Raw genomic sequence first — 11543 nt, forward strand, 5'->3', positions numbered from 1 at the left:
CATCATGAATTCAACATAGAATAGATGCTGAAACCAATATTTTTAAGTACTGAAACCTGACAGTTAAAACCATGATGGAGAAGCTAATATACCACAAGCTTTCATTTTAATCATAACTGGCTTCCAATCTTCCTCCCTGTTCATATATAAACACTTTCTTGCGACTGGGTTTGGTGACAAATTCTTTTAAATCACTGTTGTAGTGCTTGCTAATAGGACACATCTTTTATAAAGCATAACAAAAAATGCAATTGATGAGCCGGAGAGATAGCACAGCTGTATGGTGTTTGCCTTGCAAGTGGCCGACCCAGGACAGACCTGGATTTGGTTCCCAGCATCCCACATGGTCCCTCATGCCTGCCAGGAGCGATTTCTGAGCACAGAGCTAGTAGTAACCCCTGAGTGCTGTCGGTGTGGCCCAAAAACCACCCCCCCCCAAAAAAAAAACCAACTACAAGAACAACAACAAAATGCAATTGTGTGTTGGACCCTCTAAAATAATGTAAGTTTTCTCATAGATGATGACTGTATCTGCTAAGGACATTTTCATTTTTGGTTTTGGGTCACTACACCAGCAGCGCTCAGGGGTTACTCCTGGCTCTATGCTCAGAAATCACTCCTGGCAGGCTCGGGGGAGTATATGGACTCCTGGAATTTGAACCACCGTCCTTCTGAATGAAAGGCAAACGCCTTACCTGCATGCTATCTCTTCGGCCCCTGCTAAGGACATTTTTAAGATTCCTCAGCAAAAGCATGTTTTGCACAATTCAGTAGTAAATATTTATCAGAGCAAATTCTTGAACCTTCTGAGGTAAGGCATGAAATGAAAGGTGACATAAAATTTTAGCTTTCACTCTGTTTTTGAGTCAGAATGTTAAATAAAAACAATAAGATGCCACAAAAGTAAGTAGAGAGAAATTAAACTAAATAGTTGAGTACATAATTTGCATGTAGGAGGCCAGGTTATTTATTGTATGCTCATGGTTCCCTGACCACTGCTGGAGGGGAAAAAAGCCCTATTTAGAAAGTTAGGAAAGTTGGGCTGAATATGGCTCATAAGCAAAAATAAAAAAAAATATGTGGAAAAAGATATCCAAAGTTAATGTGGAAAATATTCTAATCATTCTTTTCTTTTGTTGTTTTGACAAGGGGGTATTGATCAACAGCCTTCAATTCTCAGAGGCTATTCCTGGCTTTGTGCATATAAGTGACCTCTGGGGAAGTTCAGGAGACCATATATATATATATATATATATGTGTGTGTGTGTGTGTGTGTGTGTGTGTGTGTGTGTGTGTGTGTGATAGGAATTCAAATATTATTGTCAGAAGAGGTTGCATGAAAGGCAATTGCTTTACATTTTTTATTATTTATCTAGCCCTCAAATATTAAGTTATTACCTTTGTTTGTTCTTTATTTTCTAACACCTAAATGTGCTAAGGAATTACTGCTGGCTCTGCACTCAGAAATCACTCCCAGAGGTACTCAGACCACTTAGAGACTGACTTGGGATTGGTTGCATGCAAGGCAAATGCCTTGACTTTCATTATCTCTTTGATCTCAGAACTAGCTAATTTAAATTAGATGTCATTTTATTTGGATTTTTTGGAGAGGGTTCTTATTTTAGGGTAAGGAACCAAGTTTATCTTGCAACTAAATATCACTGCTTTTCAAATACAATTTGATAATATTTTTAATACTATGACAGTAAGAATGAGGGATAAGACAACTGATTTAATGAGGAATTGCCATGCTCTTTCCAATTAGGAATGAGAGAACAATATTCTGCTACATAGAATTCAAATAAGTAAAAAAATATAATGAAAAACTATCAATTTTACTGTTTCATTTAAGTAAAATTTTTCCAAAATTGCCTTCCAAATTTAATCTTTTATTTATATTCAATGTAGAAAGATGGATTTTGTCCCACATAATATGTCATCTATATGCAGCCATCATCATTGATTCACTGTTCCTTTAAGCTAAAATAAAAATTTTGTTTTAGAAAGTTTTAATACCAAGAAGAAACATTTAATTTTTATTTTTAGGACCATATTTGGCAGTACTCAGGGATTACTCCTGGATCTGTGCTCAGGGCTTATTACTGGCTCTATGCTCAGGTATAACTCCTGGTGGGGCGTCCCAGAACCATCTAAGGACTGAACTTGCCCAGAGTAAAAGTTGAGAATTTTGTATTAATTTGAGATATTTTAGATATAGTTAGATAAAATCTTTAAAAATGAAAATATAATATATTGATATTTATGAATTTCAATTTTAATGTATAGGTTAAAGCTATATATTTAAATAATTTTCCTTGGTAGTATAACTATAAATTATAGACTTAAAAGCTTCTTGGTGGCAAATAATGCTAAGTTTAACTAAAAGTTTTTTTTTTTTTTTTTTAGTTTTTAAGGCCACACTGTTCGATGCTCAGGGGTTACTCCTGGCTAAGCGCTCAGAAATTGTCCCTGGCTTGGGGGGACCATATGGGATGGGACACGGGGGGATCGACCGCTGTCCTTCCTTGGCTAGCGCTTGCAAGGCAGACACCTTACCTTTAGCGCCACCTCGCCGGCCCTAACTAAAAGTTTTAGAATTGAATATCACAAAGTATTTGCCTTAAGAAATATATAATTAACATAAGCAGTACTTTGCAGAAGCCAGGCCCCCTGTTTGTGACGTCAGGCTGGGAAAATCCATGAAACTACGCCTGTCCAGTGGGGCCCAACTATGAAAAATTGTGAGTGCTGCCTGTGTGTGCCTATCTACTATCCTGCTGCGTGAACCTCTTGGGAGTGGGCTGAAAAGAGACTCCAGAAAACTTGCTCTCCCAGAGGCCAATTCTAGGGTGGGAACGCCAAGGAACTGCTCCATAATGTGAAAACCGGCTATAAGCAACACTTTGCAGTAGCCAGGTCCCCTGTTTGTGACGTCAGGCTGGGAAAATCCACGAAACTACGCCTGCCCAGTGGGGCCCGACTGTGAAAAATTGTGAGTGCTGACTCTGTGTATCTGTCTAGTGTCCTGATGCGTGAACCTCTTGGGAGTGGGCCAAAAAGAGGCTCCAGCAGAGCACTTAGCTCCATTTAACTACACGGCCGTGTGCTCTAAGGAAACAACACCATCACAACAAGAAGAAAAAATTACACTAAGAACTGTACTGGATCACTAAAGCTCAGCATTTCTCTCTGGACCGTCTTCTCTGCTGCATGCTCAGCCCAAGATTTGAACCTGTATGAGGCTTCATCCACGGAGGACTCTCTTCCCTTGGAGGCAAGTCAACCCATCCAGAAAGGGTGGAGCCATAGGAGTGTGGCTGCCTGCATCATTTAGCCAATGAATACCACCACAACACGTAGAAAAACCCACAATACAAGTGGGACAATGGAGAAACAATGCAGGCCAGCATCAGACATAGAGAATGAAGATGACAATTCTGATGACCAGATAATGACCAACCAACTAATCAACCTCTCAGATAAGGACTTTAGACTAGCAATATGGAAGATGCTCAACGAACTCAAAGAAAACATGGATCTAGTTGAACAGAACACTAATAAGAACCAAGAAAATATGAAGACATAAATCACAAAACTCCAAACTGAAATAACATGTCAACTAACAGGCCTGAAAAACTCAGTAAACAAAGTGAATAACAAAATGGATAAGCTCTGGGACAGGGTATCAAGCTGAGAATAGACTTGGTGCTGTGGAAGATGAGATAAATAACAATTCCATACAGCGGGAGAGATTAGAAAAAAACTTAAAGCAAATGAACAGACAGTGGAAAAATTACTCAAAGAATGGGAATAGATTAAAATAGAGGTCTATGATAAGCTCAACAGAAACAACTTAAGAATCATTGGAGTCCCAGAGACCCAGGACGAAAATTTCCAGGAAGAATCATGGTCAAGAACATCATTAAAGAGAAACTTCCAGAGCTAAAGAATATATGTGATCAAATCCTGCATGCTAGAAGAGTACCAACCAAAAGAGACCCCAGAAAAAATACCCCAAAACACATTCTAGTCACAATGACAAATCCCACAGATAGAGACAGAATTCTGAAAACAGCAAGATCAAAAGGGGAAATTACATTTAAGGGAGCATCCTTGAGATTTACAGCAGACCTGTCACCAGAAACACTCAAGGCCAGAAAGCAGTAGTGGAATATTGTGACAAGACTGAATGAATGAATGCTTCACCTAGGAAGAAGGCAAGCTCTCATTGTTTGCAGATGACATGATACTCTACTTTGAAAACCCTAAAGACTCGACCAAAAAGCTTCTAGAAACAATAGACTCATATAGCATGGTGGCAGGCTACAAAATTAACACACAAAAATCAATGGCCTTTCTATACACCAATAGTAATAAGGAAGAAATGGACATTAAGAAAACAACCCCATTCACAATAGTGCCACACAAACTCAAATATCTTGGAATCAACTTGACTAAAAATGTGAAGGACCTATACAAAGAAATCTATAAAATTCTGCTCCAAGAAATAAGAGAGGACATGCAGAAATGGAAAAACATACCCACTCAGGGATTGGCAGGATTAACATAATCAAAATGGCTATACTCTCCAAGGCATTATACAGATTATATAAATTTAATCTAAAGATACCCATGACATTCTTCAAAGAAGTGGATCAGGCACTTTTGAAATTTGTTTGGAACAATAAACACCCTAGAATAGCTAAAGCAATCATTGGGAAAAAGAATATGGAAGGAATTACTCTCCCCAACTTTGAACTTTACTACAAAGCAATAGTTATCAAAACAGCATGGTATTGGAATAAGGACAGGACCTCAGATCAGTGGAATAGGCTTGAATACTCAGAAAATGTTCCCCAGACATACATTCACATAATGTTTGATAAAGGAGCAAGAAATCCTAAATGGAGCAAAGAAAGCCTCTTCAACAAGTGGTGTTGGCATAACTGGCTAGCCACCTGTAAAAAATTGAACTTAGACCCCCAGCTAACATTATGTAAGAAGGTAAAATCCAAATGGATTAAAGACCTTGATATCAGACCCAAAACCATAAGATATATAGAACAACACATAGGCAAAACACTCCAGGACATTGAGAATACAGGCATATTCAAGGAGGAAACTGCACTCTCCAAGAAAGTGAAAGCAGAGATTAACAGATGGGAATATATTAAACTGAGAAGCTTCTGCACCTCAAAGGAAATAGCGCCCAGGATACAAGAGCCACCCACTGAGTGGGAGAAACTATTTACCCAATACCCATCAGACAAGGGGCTAATCTCCAAAATATACAAGGCACTGACAGAAATTTACAAGGAAAAAAAAAAACATCTAATCCAATCAAGAAATGGGGATAAGAAATGGACAGACACTTTGACAAAGAAGAAATACAAATGGCCAAAAGACACATGAAAAAATGCTCCACATCACTAATCATCAGGGAGATGCAAATCAAAACAACTATGAGGTACCACCTCACACCCTAGAGATTGGCACACATCACAAAGAATGAGAATAAACAGTGTTGTCGGGGATGTGGAGAGAAAGGAACTCTTATCCACTGCTGGTGGGAATGCCGTCTAGTTCAACTTTTATGGAAAGCGATATGAGATTTCTCCAAAAACTGGAAATCGAGCTCCTATATGATACAGCTATACCACTCCTAGGAATGTACCCTAGGAACACAAAAATACAATAGAAAACCCCTTCCTTATACCTATATTCATTGCAGCACTATTTACCATAGCAAGACTCTGGAATCAACCAAGATACCCTTCAATAGAAGAATGGCTAAAGAAACAGTGGCACATATACACAATGGAATATTATGCAGCTGTCAGGAGAGATGAAGTCATGAAATTTTCCTATACATGGATGTACACAGAATCTATTATGCTGAGTGAATTAAGTCAGAGAGAGAGAGAAACGCAGAATGGTCTCACTCATCTATGGGTTTAAAGAAAAATGAAAGACATTCTTGCAATAATAATTTTCAAACACAAAAGAGAAAAGAGCTGAAAGTTCCAGCTCACTTCAGGAAGCTCATCACAAAGAGTGATGAGTTTAGTTAGAGAAATAACTACATTTTGAACTGTCCTAATAATGAGAGTGTATGAGGGAAATGGAGAGCCTGTCTAGAGTAAAGGCGGGGGTCAAGTGGGGAGGAGGGAGTTTTGGGACATTGGTGATGGGAACGTTGCACTGGTGATGGGTGGTGTTCTTTACATGACCGAAACCCAAACACAATCATGTATGTAATCAAGGTGTTTAAATAAAATATATAAGAAATAAAAAATAAATATATAATTAAAATAATATCTATAGAAGTAAATTAAAGCATTATAAAAATATCAAGTCTATACATAGGAGAAGTTTAGAAGAAAACTGAGACAATAGTTAAGATTGTTGAGTACAGAAACGATTGAGGGTTCTTTCGTATCTGAATAACATATTTGTGCTATAGAAGGAAAGACTTAATTTTTATTGAGACATTCAAATGGAATTTAGATGTCTATAAAAAATGTGCTAAGAACAATGTGTTCTCAATTATTCTTGTTCATACTGTGCCCAAAAACCTAGCATTTGACCGAAAACTTATGGGCATTTGGTGTTTATTTTATTTCAATTTAAAAGGGATATGGCATCTAGCACCTGGTCCTGAATCATAGCCAGTATTGAAAACCAAGGATACATAAAACAAAATAAAATCTAAAATTAGAATACAAAATCAGAGTTTGCTATGCTACGATTAAACAAAAGAGGGAGTTCTTAAACTTGATATGGGACAGGTTCTAGTGCTAATGCATCCAAACTCTGAATTTCATGCTTTCCAATACTTTAAAAATAGCAGGACACTCCCATGAAAAATCATTAAACTGAATTTTAGTATAAATACAGTAATAATAAATATAAAACTTAGTATCTAATTTCATTTATATTAGTTAAAAGATTTCTCAGCGACGTGAAGAAGAAAAATCTTATTACAATGATATAATCATCATATCAAGAATATCTTGATATAGTTATCACCTCTTCAACACAAACTGGAATGCTATGTCAGGTCACTGCCCAGAAATGTTGGATGTGGGGCCGGAGAGATAGCATGGAGGTAGAGCATTTGCCTTGCATGCAGAAGGTCGATGGTTCGAATCCCAGCATCCCATATGGTCTCCCGAGCTGCCAGGAGTGATTTCTGAGCATGGAGCCAGGAGTAACTCCTGAGCATTGCCGGGTGTGACCCCAAAAAACCTAAAATCAACCAACCAAACAAACAAAAAAACCAAAAAAAATGGTGGATGTATCTCTTAATATCTCTTGCTCCTCATAATTACGAAGAGTGATCTGAAGCAAAATACGAGATGATAAACCTTAAGAAGACACATTCTGGGGCCGAAGAGATAGCATGGAGGTAAGGCGTTTGCCTTTCATGCAGAAGGACAGTGGTTCGAATCCCTGCATCCCACATGGTCCGCTGTGCCTGCCAGGGGCGATTTCTGAGCATAGAGCCAGGAGTAACCCCTGGGTGTTGCCGGGTGTGACCCAAAAAGAAAAAAAAATTAAAATTGAGAGAGAGAGAGAGAGAGAGATAGAGATAGAGATAGAGAGAGAGAAGAGAGAGAGAGAGAGAGAGAGAGAGAGAAGAGAGAGAGAGAGAGAGAGTGTCGGGCCGGAGAGATAGCACAGAGGTAAGTCGTTAGCCTTGCATGCAGAAGGAGGTTCGAATCCAGCATCCCATATGGTTCCCAGAGCCTGCCAGGAGTGATTTCTGAGCATAGAGCCAGGAGTAACCCCTGTATGCCGCTGGGTGTGACCCAAAAACCAAAAAAAAGTACACATTCTTCTATTTGTTGTTTTTTTTGTTATTGTTTTGGGCCACACCCGGTGACACTCAGGGGTTACTCCTGGTTATGCACTCAGAAATTGTTCCAGGCTTGGAGGACCATATGGGACGTCAGGGATCGAACCACGATCTGTCCTTGGTCAGCTCATGCAAGGCAAATGCCCTACTGATGCACCACCTCTCAGGCCCCAGAAGACATATTCTTGAGAATAAATAACTATAGGATATTAAGCATAGTTGGAAAAGTGGTTCACAATATAATGAGTTGGGGCAATGCAGAGAATTCTCATTGCTACTACTCTTTAGAGGTTATTGTGCTGGCTCTATAAATAGCTAAGCTACAGAAACTTCTAGAAAGTTGAGTATAGTATTACAATTATGTTGTTGTTCCAGTGACCAAACCCAGGACCCCATCCAGGCCCAATTGTTTGGAAGTTAAGTATTGTTCTCACTCTCCTGATATAGCTCTCTCCTCATGCTTTCATATTGTCCTCATTAAGAAAATAAACATCACTGTAAATAATAAAACTAGTGTTTCTGAAATTTCATTCCTATATATAGTCTTTTCTCTAGTAATGCATACCATACCTATTTGGTGCCAAAATTGTTAGAAAATATTCATAAACCCTGGGAAGCATTTACAACTATTGACTTAACTTCCATCTTTGGTCCATAAAACTTCAAGTATTTTAAAATAAATCTCATCACTTCCTACCCTGGGAAGCATTTAACACTATTGACTTAACTTCCATCTTTGGTCACTAAAACTTCAAGTATATTAAAATAAATCTCATCACTTCCTACTCCAAACCTAGTTTTCTTCCTTCCTTCCTTCCTTCCTTCCTTCCTTCCTTCCTTCCTTCCTTCCTTCCTTCCTTCCTTCCTTCCTTCCTTCCTTCCTTCCTTCCTTCCTTCCTTCTTTCCTACCTTCCTTCCTTCCTTCCCTTTTCTTTCCTTCCTCTCTCTTCTTTCTCTACTTTTTCTTTCCTTCCTCTTTCTTTTTTCTTTTCTTTCTCTACTTTTTCTTTCTTTCCTTTCTTTTTTCTTATCTTCTTTCACTCGTTTCTTCTTTTTCTTTCTTTCCTTCCTTCTTTCTTTCTTCTTTCTCTTCTTTCTTCCTTCTCTCTTCTTTCTTTTTTCTTTCTTTCCCCTTTTTCTTTCTTTCTTTCTTTTCCTTTCTTTTCCTTCCTCCCTTCCTTCCCTTTCTTTCCTTCCTTCTTCCTTCCTTTCTTCCTTTCTTTCTTTTTTCTCTTTCCTTCCTTCTTTTTCTTTTTCATTTCTTTTTCTTCTTTCGTTCATTTCTTTCTTCTTTCTTTCTTTCTTTCTTTCTTTTCTTTCTTTTTCTTTTCTTCTCTTCTTTCTCTTTCTTTCTTTTTCTTTCTTTCTTTCTTTTCTTTCTTTCTTTTTTCTTTCTTTCTTTCTTTCTTTCTTTCTTCTTTCTTTCTTTCTTTCTATCTTTCTTCTTTCTTTTTCCTTTTTATCTCTTCTTTCTTCTCTCTTCTTTCTTTTTTCTTTCTTTCTTTCTTTCTTTCCCTTTTCTTCCTTTCCTTTCCTCTTTCTTTCTTTTCCTTTCTTCCTTCTTCCTTCCTTCCTTCCTTCTTTCTTTCTCCCTTCCTCTCTTCCTCCCTTCCTTCCTTTCTTCCTTTCCTTCCTTCCTCCTTCCTTTCTCTCTGTTTTCTTTCTTTCCTTCCTTCTTTTTCTTTTTCCTTTTTTCTTCTTTCATTCATTTCTTTCTTCCTTTCCTTTCCTCTTTCTTTCTTTTCCTTTCTTCCTTTCTTTCTTTCTTCTTCTTTCTTTCTTCTTTCTTTCTTCTTTCTTCTTTCTTTTCTTCTTTCTCTTTCTTTCTTTCTTTCTTCTTTCTTTCTTTCCTTTCTTCTCTTCCTTCCTTCCTTCCTTCCTTCCTCTTCTTTCTTTCTTTCTTTCTTTCTTTCTTTTTCTTTCTTTCTTCTTTCTTTTTTCTTTCTTTCTTTCTTTCTTTCTTTCTTTCTTTCTTTCTTTCTTTTTTTCTTTCTTTCTTTCTTCTTTCTCTTTCCTTTTTATCTCTTCTTTCTTCCTTTCATCTCTCTTCTTTCTTTTTCTTTCTTTTCTTTCCCCTTTCTTCCTTTCCTTTCCTCTTTCTTTCTTTTCCTTTCTTTCTTTTCCTTGCTTCCTTCTTTCTTCCTTCCTTCTTTCGTTCCTCTCTTCCTTCCTTCCTTTCTTTTTCTTTCTTTCTTTCTTTCTTTCTTTCTTTCTTTCTTTCTTTCTATCTTTCTTCTTTCTTTTTCCTTTTTATCTCTTCTTTCTTCTTCTCTCTTCTTTCTTTCTTTCTTTCTTTCTTTCTATCTTTCTTCTTTCTTTTTCCTTTTTATCTCTTCTTTCTTCTTCTCTCTTCTTTCTTTTTCTTTCTTTCTTTCTTTTCTTTCCCTTTTCTTCCTTTCCTTTCCTCTTTCTTTCTTTTCCTTCTTCCTTCTCCTTCCTTCCTTCCTTCTTTCTTTCTCCCCTTCCTTCCTCTCTCCTCCCTTCCTTCCTTTCTTCCTTTCCTTCCTTCCTTCCTTTCTCTCTGTTTTCTTTCTTTCCTTCTTTTTCTTTTTCCTTTTTTCTTCTTTCATTCATTTCTTTCTTTCTTTCCTTCCTTCCTTCCTTCCTTCCTTCCTTCCTTCCTTCCTTCCTCCTTCCTTCCTTCCCCTTCCTTCTTTCTTTCTTTCTTTCTTTCTTCTTTCTCTTTCCTTTTTATCTCTTCTTTCTTCCTTTCATCTCTCTTCTTTCTTTTTTTCTTTTCTTTTCTTTCTTCATTTCCTTTCCTCTTTCTTTCTTTTCCTTTCTTTCTTTTCCTTTCTTCCTTCTTTCTTCCTTCCTTCTTTCTTCTTTCTCCTTCTTTCTCTTCTCTTCCTTCCTTCCTTTTTCTTTTTCTTTCTTTCTTTCTTTTTTCTTTACTTCTTACTTTCCTTTCTACATCTAGTTGTGCTCAAGTACTTATTTGTGACTGGTTTTGCCTCAGGGATTACTCCTTGTGTTGTTAAGGGTACCATATGGTGTCCTAGGGATTGAAAATGGGTCCCCCGTGTTCCAGGCAAGAACCTTACCCACTGTACTATTTTTTCAGCCTCAAACTTGATTTTCTAACATTACTTAGTACAGTAAATGGCAATACTGTCTGGAAAATAATTCAAGCCAATTGTTTAAGTGACTACTGACTTATTTCTTATCCTCCACAACTAAGCAAATTCTCCAGAGATACTTTTAGGTTTATTTCCACAGCCAAACCCAACTTTGTCTTCATTGCTAATGAACTATACCTCCCATTATAAAGGCTAAAAGAGCCAGATTAGTTTTTCTAATTTTCTATGCATTTAAGGCATGGGTAATTGACTTAATCCTAATTAATGGAACACAAGAAGAACAAGTTAAAAGAAAGTCTTTTAGCAAAACTTTCTCTCTGGTGGAAAAACAAAGAGATGCCTGTAATGGGATTCACTCTTATCTTTCTATTATGTCTATTGCTGTTTTAAGGCATGTTGCTTAAAAGTGTGGTTTGGCAAAAAAAAAAAAAAAAAAAAAAAGTGTGGTTTGGGAGCATGAATAAGAGAACATGCCTGGAGAACCCAACATGATATTCTAGATAGAAATGTAGCAACTGCCTTTAATTTTTCTTATTAGAAAATGATCCCAAATTATTTCTTATATTTAAAATTATTGCAATTTAAAATGATAAAGATTTAATAAT

The sequence above is a fragment of the Suncus etruscus genome, chromosome 16 (assembly GCF_024139225.1).
Source record: "Suncus etruscus isolate mSunEtr1 chromosome 16, mSunEtr1.pri.cur, whole genome shotgun sequence".
NCBI lineage: Eukaryota > Metazoa > Chordata > Mammalia > Eulipotyphla > Soricidae > Suncus > Suncus etruscus.